We start from the raw sequence: 14,981 nt of genomic DNA on the forward strand, positions 1-14,981 counted from the left end.
GCACACCCTGAGGATTACAACGATGTATCAGGTGTGTGGATTGGCGCCGTGGTTCCCGAGTTTACCCACCTCAAAGCCTCAAAGTTCTTCCTTTATAATAGTAGTATAGATCATACAAAGTGCCATACGTCTCTATTAAAGCCAATGAAGGTCCCTTCTGCGGTCGTTGATTATCTGAAAACTACCAGTCAAAATTAATGAATGATGCGCATCATTGAGCCAGATGTACTAAAGGATTTTGCAATTCCAAACCCATTTTATTCTGATGTCCGATGTTTTGGGGCTAATTCACAAAAGCAAATTAAGAGTATCAAAAGGAGAACTACTTTACGTACTCTCACGTGCCTTTGTGAATAGACCCCTTTGTTGTTAGACACCACACTCATGTTTTTAAAATCTCTTTATATCATTTTAACCCAATTTGAATCTAGAAATCACAACAGACAGATCCCACCAGAGCATGTCCTTGTTACTCCTGCGTCCACCACATCAAACCTGGCACCAGAGGCAAGTCTGCTTTTTATGAAGTAGATAAGTGGAATGAGATCATAAGATCCTTTTTTAGGTCTCGAATTCGCAGCGCCCATGCGCTGCTTAGGAGACGGACCTTTAGCCATCCATGTGCCTTTTCAGGTAAAAACATGCAAGCGTTGCATTGCCTTCAGAGGCAACGTGTGCATGTTTTGCGATTTCCTCGCGGGAGCGAGCTTTGAAACCATCTGTTTGTAATTAACAGATGGTTTCAAAGCTGGCTCCCACGAGGGAAGCGCAGCCCCCCTCCTCTCTCTCTCCCCTCCCCCTGCTGCCTCCTCCTCAAACTTTTTTTTTAAACTTTTGGCACGATGGATAAGAACAAACAACGTTTTTTTTTTTATTTCCTTCCGCACAACTCCTGGCTTGTTTGTAATGTACATTAACAATATTTAGTTTAGTACATTGCTCTTTTACGAGTGCTTTATCTACTTTTTATAGAGCCTACGCCGAGGCTTGAACGCAGGTCTCCAGGACTAAAGTCAGCAGCTCGATTAACAATGCCACATCACCCTCTGGGCCATCGTCTATCTTCCGGACACTGCCACTACTACTCTGCATCATGTTTCTCTCCAACTCTCTCTGGAAAAAAAATTGGTTTACCTTCGAGGAGACGGCTCTGCTCGTTTCCTGTTATGGCTGCTTTGGTCCCCAAGATATTTTTCACGGTCGGAGTGGGGAGATAGCACTGGTTTTCTGCCTGCGGCCCTCTCTTCCCCTTGGCGCCCCTTTTGCGATCAAGGAGTCGGAACTACTTTCCTAAACTGATGAGTGGTGTGGGTTCTGAGAGGTCTCCTCTCTTCATCGTAATTGGATGAGGTTCTCGGGATTGGCAGCTACGGACGGAGCCCTCCATCCTACGCGTTGGGAGGTCTTCGGTGGGAGCACTGTTGCCAACCAGTCTCATCTTTGGAATTTGGTGTTCGGCAACCTGGTTTGTGCCTTGCGACGGACTGCCGAGATCCTCCCTTGCTCCCCCTTCGCTTCTCGCCTGCATCCTGTTTGGTGAATGATGGTGGTGCGAGGCGGCCATCTTAGCCCCCTCTGCTGGCCTTCTCCGTTTGTCTACTAGTCTCGGCTCTGGGAGTGAAGCTGTCCCGCTGAGCTATGGTGCTGTTTAGTTGTACTGGCTCCTGGTGTTTCGCTAGTTGGTGCTGGTCTACAGGACATGTATTTAATCTAATCAACCGTCTGCCCAAACTCCTATCCCCTCTACTCTTCGTTACGTTTTACAGTGTTTATCCATTGTTCCACTGCATTTCATTAGTTGATGTACATTGCTGTATTTTTTACTTATTTGTATCTTTTGCAACTTTCCCATTTTCTCTTCTCTGTAAAGCGCTGATACCTCCGGGGCTAGCCAGCGCTATACTAGTGAGGGTGCCTGTTCCAAGCACTTTCCCCTGCCTGCGCGCGCGCAACACTCGTGTTCCAGATTACGTGACGGCGCTCCTCACTCGTTAGCGTGGATTCTCGGTGCTCGCGGCCGCCGTTGTTTCCCTATCAGACTGCCCTAAAATCCATAACGCGAACAAGGTGAGTGAGTTGTCCGCCATTGTTCGGACTTGAAAAGTTTGGGCTCGCACTGTGGCGGGAAATTTAATCATGAATACGCCACCTGACAGAGTCGAACCCACACCGGCAGCTGAGGGAACCTGGCCGCTGGAGTGGTTCCTCAGCTGCAGCCTCAGCCTGTCCAGAGCACACCAGCAGCCGTACTAGGTTAAATCATGCCGACAGCGGTGTTGTAGTGGGCGGGCCCGCCTGGGAGAGTCTGGGTTGTGTGCAGCAGCTACCAGCAGGCGTGATACCGCTGCAAAGAAGTAAGTGCCTGCAGTTTGTGTTCCTAAGTCCATTGCTTATGCAGCCTTAGGATACATAGAAATATCGAGCAACGCAGGATAGCGACCTTCTTTCTGTCTCTCAAGCACGCCGTTTCTGTCTTGTTTAACCGATGGCTGGGGGGGGGGGGGGCACTATGGCCCGCTCTTAGATTCAACCTTTAAGTGGTAGGGAGAAGCAATTCAGCAACTGAAATGCTGTGTGATCACATACATTGCACTTTAATTATAGGCATGTTTCACAGCAGTTTCACGTGCGCCTACTTGTTTGAAATTAATCATGGGTGCGGATTGTTTGTTTCTTGTGGCCATGTTGTAGTGCTGTGCTCCAAAAGGCAGCACAGCGTGTATTTTTGGGACGTGACGCCTTAGGAACAGGCAGAGGGAAGATGCAGCCAGCGCTGTAGTGACTCTCACAGGCATGACCTGTTACCACAGAGCGGTGAAGCGAAGGAGCATGCCTGTAGACTGGAAACGTGCTGCCATTAGTTTGCAGACTTCAGGAACTCACCCCACATCTGCAGGCTGCCTACAAGCAAGAAGGGGCAGTGCCGTGAAGAGGACGGTTTATAGGGCCAAGCAGTGGCTTGCAGCAGCTCACCAGCTCCCGGGACACATTCGTCCTTCATTGCCCTGTTTACAGAGGGCCGGTTCCTGGCCTTCTATAGGCAGCTTTGGGGCAGTCTAGACTGTAAACAAACCAAGGTGGCAGAAGCCATCGCTCATCCACCTTCTTGCAGCGTCTGCCTAATGGGCCAGGCTCATCCTGCCTGAGAAGTCTGGGCCAAAAATCTGCAGGCCTCATTCAAGGGCTCTGAGATAAAAGTGTTGTACACATTTCTTTGACAGAGAAGAACATAGAAACTATAGTATTTTACAGCCGCTGACAACTGACATGACCTACGCAAATTCGCAAAACTGTATTTTTATTTTCATTAGGAATAGCTGTAACTGTTTTTTAATAGGTTAGTGCCCCTTCCATTTATTTTGGTTTACAACAGTTTTAAGATCGTTTTAGTTTTTCTCAGTCCTCGAATGGGTGTAATTTCTGATATTTAAATGTTTCCCTCCTCTTTATTGCTTGATTTTGTTCGCAAGAAAATGTCACTTATAGTTGTTGAAATGTCACTCATAATTCCACTGAAATTATGAAAATGTCACACATAACAGTCTAAAACCTTGGCAGCTGTGCCTACCTCCTTCCTTTATCAAACAGTGAATGGGTAACGACAACAGCACTTGCATAACGTCCCGGCCAGAGCTGCATACTAATTTGGACAGACTTTGCATCTGGTAATTATCACATAACATAACATCAGTATTCAAACAAAAACTCAGGCCTTTTCCTTCCTAAAAGAGCCCTGTGAAATTATCTGATATTTTGAGTTTGCTCAGAAGTTAAGGCAAACTTAACATAAAAAATAAAATTAATTTGCAAGCGTTTTATTTGTTTATTTATTCAAATTAATTTTCATCCGGAGTTTTTATATAGCGCCGCGTGTCGCTCTTCGGTTACTCCAGACCGCTAGGAAAAAAACAAAATATGGGAAGTTAGGTATATAGGTTTTGTTGAGGGGGCGTGGCCACGAGCCAAGCATGGCGGTCGCGTTTTGAGCTAGCTCCATCCTCTGCCCAAAACACTAGCTGAATATCCTGCTTCCTCGTATCCCACGGGACGCCCACTCAGGCTCTGGGACCGCCGAGTGTGTGGCGAGCGTAAAGACACAGGCTGCGACCCCTGAAACTCCCCCGTGAGAGAGTGCGAAGATCGGCGCCGGCGAGGCCTAGCTCCAGGGAGTGAGCCGCGGCCTGTGGTTGACGGGAGAGCCGGGCTCGGAGAGACCTGCCGGCGCTGAAGCAAGCGCAGACCGGCGGAGCCGAGCGGTGCCCTGCTGCGACAGAGTGGCAGACTGTAGCGGTGCCTAGTACTACTAATCACTGCACGGCCTGTGCGTAAGCGGAGCAGCGGGGACGCCATACACTGGGCCGGCGCTGGAGTCATCCTAGAGGCACGTAAACGCGGTGTTTGGAACACCGCGCCCGATGAGACTGTGGCCTCACGGACCTCGTGGGAGAGCTGCAGTGGTACTGAGGACTAGCCCGAGGACCCGCAGGCCGCTACAGGATATACATATGCCTTGAAAGGGAACTCCTTAATCGGGCCGGTACAGGTACGCGCCGCTGCAGCCGGACCTGAGCAGGGAGGCGCCATCTTGAGCTCACCGCAGCAACTGCCACCGCACAATTGGGATCGTAGCGGTTTTTCTGCGACCAGTGCGGGGACCGATGCCGAGACATCGCTGACAGCGCCGGGTCACAGCCATAGTGAACTACAGAGGCCAACAGAGACAGGCGGGATTCGCTTTGGGCCTCTTGGAGCTCTTACCGAGGTGCCCTGACTGGGAGATAGCGTCAGAGGTGGAGGGCAGCTCATCGGACTGCTGACTACATGCCACACCGATTCCTGGGGAGCTGAGGAGGGCGACCACCCACATTCCCGACTGTCGAGACACACCGGACATCGGTGGGGGGGCAGCGGAACGCCCAAAAGGCACTGGTCGGTGGTGCTACTGGGGTCCGGCGATTAGACCGGTCGTGATCCTAGAGCTGAGGTGCACCTGACCCCTCGTACGCACAGGTACAGGTGGGAGTGTCCGTGGCTGGTGGGTGAGCGGCAACAGCAGGCAAGCACTAAACACATTGGCATTGAGAGCGCAAGTGGGACCTCGCCACCGCCATCCTGCAGATGAGAGCCATGGGGAAGAACAGGGCCAAGATGCAAGACCAGAGCACAAATGTGGACATTCAATCTACTGGCTCAGATGACCCACTGGCCTCCTCCAACATGGAGATAATACCCGCCAACGGGCAAGTGCACACAGGACGATAAACTGGACCTTATACTGGCTGAAATAAAGGCAGCCAGGGAGGTGCTCGAGTCGCATATGGACAACATGGCGACTGGCTTGTCGCTCCTAAGGGCAGACCACAACAAGTTAGCCAAAAAGGTCTCGGAGCACAAGATCGCGCTTGACGACCTGATACCACAGCAGACGGATCACTCACCGAAACTCGAGCAGTGGAGGGAGGAACCCCACGCAGTTTGTTGAGGATTGGCTGAAGAAGGTTGTGGGACCATAAGATCTTACCCCATTGTACAGCATGGAGAGGGCAAACAGAATGCCAGCGAAGCCACCCACGCCGGGTGCGCCGCCGCGACCGTTAATAGCGCGCCTTCTGCACTATAAAGACAGAGACTCAGTGCTGAGAGTGGCAAGAGAAAAGGCACCACTGAGATATGAAGACAAGAACGTCTCAGTATACCCAGACTTCACCCTGGCGGTGCAGAGGGCCAGGTCGACATTCCTGGGGGTAAAGCGCAAACTATGGGACAGAAACCTGAAATATGCACTGCTATTCCCGGCCCACCTCAAAATAATACATGAAAACAAATCATATTTCTTTGACACGCCTGAGGAGGCGGCGGAGTGGATGGAAGTGGCCCTGACAGCGTTGAACACGCAGGACCCGCTTGCGGAAGACCAGGGTGAAGGACCTTCACACCAAAAGGAACAGCGGGCTGACACGAGTGAAAAAAGCGCAAAGGGGTCAACGGCGAGCGGAGGAACAACATTGGCCCGAGTTGGGAAGACACCGGAGATAGCCCAGCTGACGGAGGCAGCGCTGGCTGCTCACGATGCAAGGGACAAATCGGACATGGGCAGCAACTCTGACACGCACATGGAGGTGTCGGGCTCTGCTAACAGCCTACAGCTCTTCCCCAAAATTACTGCACAAGTGGCGCATGACTTTTGATTGTGACCATAGAAGTCTCCAGTTGGTAATGTATGAGAATTGCACAGGAGCGAGAGTGGGCTGACAGGGAATGGGGATACACTAGCTTAGGGCACGCTGTGGTAACACCAACAGGTCCCGAGCGGGTGTAAGTGGGTACCACCCCCCCAAAGCATGTTCTGGTTTAACTATTGCTCACGTTGGGCGATAATGTTTGGACTCAGGTTTTTTCACTTGGGGACCTCAAAGTTAGGGGGTTACATGTTTTGATGGCACTTGGGACATTACATATACTGCATAGACTCTTTCTGGTACGGGGCCTATTGGAAACACCTGACACGGACCGAAATGGGGACTCTTAACACCTACAAAATGTGCACCTGGAACGTACGAGGCATAGGGTCCATACATAAGAGACAGAGACTTTTAGCACAACTTAATCGGAGAAATGTCATGGTGGTATGCCTTCAGGAAACTCATCTGAACAGTGCAGAGAGCGTAAAGCTGCGCAAAAAGTGGAAGGGACAACTGTTTGCTACCTCTTTTTCTGTGTTCTCGAGGGGGGCGGCTATATGGTTAAGAAACTCTGTTCCTTTCAAACTGGTGGAAAAGAGACTGGACACAGAGGGTAGATACGTGTTCATCCATGGGATGTTGGATGGCTCCCCTGTAGTGATTGGCAGTGTCTATGCGCCGAACTCCGGCCAGTCGGATTTTTTAGCTACCCTTAACAGAGTGCTGGCAGACTGGTCAGAATATCAGTGGCTCATAGGTGGGGATTTTAATGCAGTTTTGGACGTGTCACTAGATAGGTCACACCCACTACTACAGGCCACTGAGAGCAAGAGACAGGCTGATGCACTCGCGCAGTGGGCGGAGGGATGGGATTTGGCTGACACATGGAGATGCAAACACTTACTGAATAGAGAATATACCTTTTACTCCCCGTCCCATAGACTGCACACCAGAATAGATCGTGTTTTCTGTGCCAAATCATTACTGGGGGCGGTGACCACAGCGGAGCATATGGGTAAGACTCTCTCTGATCATAACCCGGTGGAAGTCACATTACAGTGGGGTAGGGTCCCAACGCCTACACCAACATGGCGCCTCACCACGGAATTGCTGGAGGACACTGTTTTCAGAGCATCACTTGCAGACGCAATAACAAGTTACTTTAACATAAACACTGGTACGGCTAGTTCCCGGCAGATGGAATGGGACGCCTTTAAGGTGTCCATAAGAGGGGAGGCGATGAGTGCACGGGTGGGCATGAGACATAATGTTATGGAGAGACTCCGAGAAGTAGAGGGCTGCCTGGCTATGCTTGAAAGCGAGGCTGCAGGTACAAATTTGCCTTTTACGCCACTGCAGGAGGCACACATACAGCACATTGAACTACTAGAGGAACTGCGGGTGCTGGATTATAGGGAGTACACATGCAGGCAACACGCGCAAGCTGAGAGGTCGGGGCCAATCCTGGCCCGTATAGTGCGAGATGATCCAGTGCACTTGCCCATACTAGAGGTTACTGATCAGGGTGGGACGCCAGCCACAACACAAATAGACATTAATACTGCCTTCAGGGATTACTATGAGACACTGTACGGCCCACACCGACAACTGTCAGAAGCGGCATTTTAGGAGTTTATGACCGGACTCGACTTGCCACGACTTGAGGACCACCAGGGGGAGGATCTGGCACGACCTATCACAGTCACTGAGATACGCCAGGCCATACGTGCGCTTCCACGGAATAAAACCCCGACAGCCGAGTTCTATGGGGCCTATGTCGACCTCCTTGCCCCACGCCTACATGTAGTGTACCAAGAAGCGCTGAGGTCACGGGGTCTGCCGCGGTCGTCCCTGCAGGCATTGATAGTATCACTCCCGAAGCGGGCAGGGATGACACACAACTGGCTAATTACAGGCCTCTGTCCTTACTAAATACAGATTATAAAATACTGAGTAAGGTTCTTGCGACGAGGCTGGCCCAGTACATCCCACAACTAATACACCACGACCAATGCGGCTTCGTACCTGGCAGGAGTACGGCTATGAACCTACGAAGGCTCAGCCAACTCATTCTAAACGAGCAAGCACCTATGGGGACGGAGGGCTGTATTTCTCTAGACCTGAAGCAGGCATTTGATTCCCTCAGATGGGATTTTATGTTTGTGAAGTTTGGGATACCACACGAGTATGTGGCCTGGGTCCAACTGCTGTATACCCGCCCAACAGCCCGGGTTCTCACGAATAGATGTATCTCGACGCAACTGGACATAGCCAAGGGAACCAGACAAGGATGCCCATTATCCCCGCTATTATTTATATTAGCATTAGAGCCATTGCTATGTAAGCTTCGAAGCTCGGCACAACACAGGGGCATAGGGAGGGCCGGGACAGTCCACGTGGTGTCGGCATATGCGGATGATATCTTATATTTACGAGACCTGAGGGGCGGACTTGACCCTATCCCCGGGATCTTTGAGGACTTCCGGGCATTGTCGGGCCTCACTATCAGTGAGCCTAAGTCCTATGGGTTCTGCTTCAACGCGTCCGGGGCGGCTACCCGGCTGCCCTTCCCACCACACACTTTCCAGGTGGCAGAAATGACTTTCAGATACCTGGGGATACAGATATACAGAGGGGCGAAGGATATGATCGATGGCAACCTGGGAAGGGCGATCACAACGCTGAAATCACAGATACAATTCTGGACTGCGTTACCGCTATCGGTGGCGGGCAGAGTGGCCATCTCTAAGATGGTAGTACTACCCAGTCTTATTTATTACTTCACGAGCCTGCCTTTCGTGATCCCCACTCCCATGTTTAGGATGTTAAACACCTTGCTTACGGAGCTGGTGTGGGGGTCGGGATGGCAACGCATTGGCCTGGCTAAACTGCAGCTTCCTACGGCGGCAGGTGGTATGGGGGTCCCGGACTTGCAGGCGTATAGCCATGCCTGTCAATTGCAGTGGCTGGCCTATTGGTTGGAGGGATGCAACTTACACGAAATTGGCATGTCGGAGGCGGACTGGGAGAGAGGGGTCATCTGTTACTGCCAAGAGCGGAGATCCCTAAGTTGACGCCGCCCCTGCTTAGACTTGCGATCAACTGCTGGAGGAGGGCGGTGAAATACACGACCCCCACGTCCTCTTACGCCCCCACGATACCACTGCTGGGGCTCCCGATAGGAACGGGCCCACTGTCGAATCAGATACTCGCAGTGTGGCACGACGCGGGAGTGACACAGGTGGGGGATATGTTTGCGGATGGCCGAGTTATGTCCTTTGAGGACTTCCGTGGCACGCACCATACCCCGGGTGGATTGTTCCTTTTACATGCCGGGCTGCGACGTTATATTGCAAAGACATGGACACCGAACGGAGAAGAACCACCCACGAATCCGCTGCTCACAATGCAGTACCTCATGGGATCGGGCAGTCACCTGACGAAATGGATAACGAGTGGTATAAGGACGGGGAGGGCAACATCTCTACAACCTTTGCGAGACAAATGGGGAGGTGATATAGGGAGAACAGTCAGGGACAAGGAGTGGGAACGAATCCTCAAATTCCCAAAGAAAGTGACTAGGAACCCAAAATTTAAATTCATTTAACTTATGGTCCTGCACAGGGCGTACCTCACACCCCATCGCTTACACGCAATGTTCCCTAACACAGCTGCCACATGCCCCCGATGCGGCGCAGACGATGCGAGACTACTGCACATGATATGGAGTTGCCCAAAACTGGGGTACTATTGGAAGACGGTCCATGATGCTTTATTTAAATTGGCTCCTTCCAAACCGTACACCTCTTTGGAGTATACCATACTGGGGCTGGGACCTGCTGAATGGAAAAAAAGCGTAGCTACACGTTTTACTGACCTAGCCCTGCTACTTGCCAAGCGTACCATTACAATGAGATGGACGTCGGTTAGACCGCCAGACCCAGAGGTGTGGAAGGCAGAAGTAGTGCGTTGTGGGAAGGCAGAGGGTATGACACTGCAGCGCGAAGAGCGTAGGGGCCTCAGGAAGACCCTAATGTCTTTAGATTGGAATGCTATGTTGGAGGCTTTCGATGCAAGTGGCGACACTGCATCTAATTTATCAACTACTGATAGTTAAGGCAAAGGGTGATGTACTTGGAGTATGTGGAACTTCCCCTACACTTAGTGCCAATACATGCTCCGGTGAGCGAGAATAGTTCTAGGTGCAATATAAGAAGAACATATATGTACCATATTGTATGTAGTCCTATATAGGTTTGTGTCAGAACAATGATTGTGTATTAGATATACTCAACTGGGTCGCGTACTATGAATGAGTAATGTGTCCAAAGTAAGTGCCGGGAGAGGGAGAGAATGGGAGGGGGGAGTTTGCGGAGAAATCGTTGGGAATATAACAAAAATGAAAATGTTTAATAAATGACTCACCATTGCTAACATATGAGAACTACGGAATATGGAACTTATACTTATAATGGAATTATTGTATCTGTTCTTGATTATTTGCTAATAAAAAAGATTTTTTTTTTAAAAAGGTATATAGGTTTTGGAGTGTCAGTGTGAAAATATGACTTAACTGAGAGCTTTAAAAAACTTTCTAATATTTACTTTATATTGCAAGGTTTACACACATGTAAAATTATAACACCCATATACCCCAAAAAACAAAGAGAAAGAAAATAAGCAAGAGGGCTAACACAGTTGTGTGCGCCAGAAACCTATGAAATAAGTCGTGCCTTTGTGGCAAACAAGGCCTTCCAGCTGCAGTTATCAATGTGAAAACTATGCCCTGTGATTGATCGGTCTGGCTCCCAGTTGTATGGTCCAGTCAATCAATCAAAATTCTTTATTCGGTTATTAAAACTCAATAACCATAAAAGTTCAGATAAAAATCACAACCAATTAATAAATACATCATAAGCACCATTGTCAAATTGTCGTAAATACATAAACATTTCGTCATAATACCAAAGAAATTTCTACATAATTCCAGAGACAGTTTAGCATGAATTCATAAACAGAACATTATAATTCAGGATATCATTGTTTTTTGCAATTTAAAAGATTTTTTTTAAAACGAGGAAATAAATACGACAGTTAAAATATTGTCCAGTTTTTGTACAGCTAAAAAGGCAGGGCGACAGCGGTTTACATCCATAATCTTCAATAGGGGAATAACCAATCTTTGTCTGGGCTTAGTGTAAAATTTACAAAAGAAAAGAATGTGCATGTCTGATTGCTCTGACACGTCATCGCAGGGACATTTGATCAGGTGTTTTGACCAGTCCTTCATATCCGGGAAACTAAATAACCAAAACAATAAGTTAAATCTAAAACGGGTTAACAAATACCTCTCGTAATCGCTCATTTGGAGTTTGACATATGGCTGCATTTTATTTGAAATTACAATTTGTGCATGTGCAGCTACAGCTTTCTTTTTCATTTCTGTTTGCACTCTGCATTCGTGGAAAAATGCCATACACTTTTCTTTCAAAGCTTTCCTTGAGATATTACTAAAAGAGGTTGGGTCATTAAAATAGTATGCAGTTCCCAGATCCTCCAAAAATGTCTTCACGTACGACAACCAACAAATTTTGCCCTTCTTTTCTAAGCCTAACACGTTATTTAAAATCAGACGGTTTAGACCACATTCGTCAGTTGTCCAGACTCTGTGCCATAACAATATCGGGGCGGTTCTTATAATATCTACTAGATATGGTTCCCCAAGTTCTGTATGGCAATCGTACGTGGAAACACTTCTCGGGACAGCCAGAAGGTATTTCATAAAGAGATTTTCTACCACCTGAAGACATGTCATATTGGCGTACCCCCACAAGCCCGCGCCATAAGTCACTATTGCTAAGCAGGTAGCCTTATACACAGTTAACATTGCCTCTATAGGCCTCCTGCCCATTTTATGGCTAACATTTTTTAACGCCGTTATTGCTTTACAATACAATAGTTTTCTTGTCTTGATTTTAATATTCCAATTACCAGTGTAATCGAACAGAACTCCTAAATAGGAAAAAGTTGGAGTAAAATCAACTGGGGTCGTGCCGATGAAAACTGATTTCCTCTTTTTATTTGTGCCACCACCGCAGGTCATGGTAAAAGTTTTTGTACAATTTATCTGTAAATTTAATCCGTTCATAAAATTTGCAAAGGAGGTAACTAGGGCTTGCATGACCAGTGGGGTTCGGGCCATCATGAGAGCTTTAAAAAACTTTCCAATATTTACTTTATATTGCAAGGTTTACACACATGTAAAATTATAACACCCAAATACCCCAAAAAACAAAGAGAAAGAAAATAAGCAAGAGGGCTAACACAGTTGTGTGCGCCAGAAACCTATGAAATAAGACGTGCCTTTGTGGCAAACAAGGCCTTCCAGCTGCAGTTATCAATATGAAACTATGCCCTGTGATTGATCGGTCTGGCTCCCAGTTGCATGGTCTAGTCAAACACCGCAGATAGATTTGCAGTATTATGTAAATTGTAAATTGATACTTGTATAGCGCACTACTCACCCGCAAGGGTCTCAAGGCGCTTGTACGAATACCGCAGTGGAACCCATCCTGGCTTTCCCTGTGAGGCGTCCACTCCTGGGCACCCCCAAGGTGGAGGCCAGGCATCCTTAGCGTTGTGGGGGCCGTTGTGGAGATTAAGCAAGCTATTGCCCAAAGTTGCAGAGTGGGACTCCATGATTGGAATAGGCACCGAGGCGAGAATTATCGAGTCCGTGGAATTTTGAGCCCAAGACCCGCCGATGCGGGGAATTGAACCCTGGTCCCGGGCTAGACCTCTGCATCAGGGTCTGCCGCTCTAACCATTGAGCCACACTTCTCCACTTATGCAATTCGTCTTCAACGCTGGATCTGGCCAGCGATCATACAGAGGAGGAATGCAGGCTCCAACGTGTAATCATTAGGACAAGGCTGGCTGCATCAAGGCTCCAACAAGTAGGACAACAGAGAGCTGTGAGACCACACCAGGAGTAGAAGCATGCAATGCTAATGACTGATACAATTAACAATGATACTTTCATAGAACCTGAAAAACAAGACAACTTTCCTCAGCCATTTGATGGTAGGTCAAGCCTCTACCATTACCTCGTTGTGACCCACCCTTCAGACCTGCATTAGGGCTTTAACTCACTATATACATCTTAAGTTAAATGGCTGTGAACTGCAGGATTGAAAGGAATCTCAGCAGCAGGTACTTGAACCCACTTAGTTGCCTAATGGCTAGAAAAAGATGTATATCAAATAATGTATCGAACTATTTTCATCTTGATACAATTGGGAAAAATTGCAAAAGCACATAAATGCAAAGATGGTGGTCATTCCTGTGATTTCTGAGGGCACATGTTCAAACTATTAAGATTGCTTTGCAGCTCGTTTAAAAAATATATAGGTGTATTTAATTTGGGATTTTTTTCCTGAAATTATATGTATCATGTGAAATACATTTTGCTAGTACACCAAGAAACTTTTCTCTTGGAGTATCTCTGACACAAAAAGCCACTGTGTGGCAGGGTACTGATTCGAGGAGAAAATGGCTTGCTTAAGGAGAAAATGTTTCTCTGGGCAAATTTTTTTAACTTGAACATGTATTACGCAGAACAAAAACATGCAAGATCTCCTAGAGCATGTGCTGTGAGATGTATTGTTTACTATTCAGTGGGCTTGCAACCCGCCTACAGAATACCATTCGTTGTTTTTGAAGTCACTTTCAATTGCAAACTTTCTATTGCTTGGCTCCTGTAGGCTTCCTTACCTTTCTTGTGTGAGATCCTGTACTGCATGGACCAAGTATATGTGTTTTTCGTCTTCGTACAATTGTTTTGAAATAACCCCTTCACTGCTTCTGTCGGCCAACGGCCATTGCGAGCACTACCTCCGTAGTGCTGCGCACGTCCGTTGGCCGACGCAGCACCGCCTACTTAATAGAATGCTCCGCACCGCTGCAGAATGTTCGAAGCAGTGTGGTGTTATTCTTGGACATGCAATGAGCTTTTCTACTTTTAACACTGACATTTGGCTTCTTTTTTATGTTGCTTTCACCCTATCACTATCGAGCTTTAGTTACTTAAACCCTCATTTGTATTACTCTTACACTCCACTTTATGCTACACCACTCTCTGCCACTCCACTCTCCTCTACACGCCACTCTGTCACTCTACTATACATCACTCTACTTTAGTCCACTCCCCACTACGCCCCTCTAACCCACTTTATGCCACCCTACTCTCCTATATGCCACTTTACTCTTTGATACTCCTTGCTATGACTCTCCACTCTACTCTTCATCAGTCTTATGAACGCCACTCTATTCTGCACCGCTCCACTCTGCCCTCCTCTGTGCTTTGCTTCTGAAACACCACTTTACTCTCTCCTGTGTGCGCCACTCTTCTCTGTCATTGTACTCTATGCCAGTCCGCACCACTTCATGCAAATATGCTCCATCCTAAGCCACTGTATTCTGCGCCACTCCACACCACTCTGCTCCACTCCAGTCTACGCCACTCCACTCTGTGCCATGAATTCTATTCTGTGCCACTCCATGCTACTCTACTGCCTTCTGCCACTATACTCTGTGCCACTCTCCTCTACGCTATGCCACTAACTTTTAACCACACTGTTGTACAACATGGCTAAAATACATTGACAGAGCTAATACCTCTCACAAAAGCGAGACCTATTTGGCTTTGCCAATGCTTGTTTAAAAATAGACAGGGAGAGGGGTCAAGGAAAAAACAAAGGGAGCGGTCAGTACTAAGAACATTGGGCTGTAGATTCTACA

The sequence above is a fragment of the Lissotriton vulgaris genome, chromosome 9 (genome assembly GCF_964263255.1).
Source record: "Lissotriton vulgaris chromosome 9, aLisVul1.2, whole genome shotgun sequence".
NCBI lineage: Eukaryota > Metazoa > Chordata > Amphibia > Caudata > Salamandridae > Lissotriton > Lissotriton vulgaris.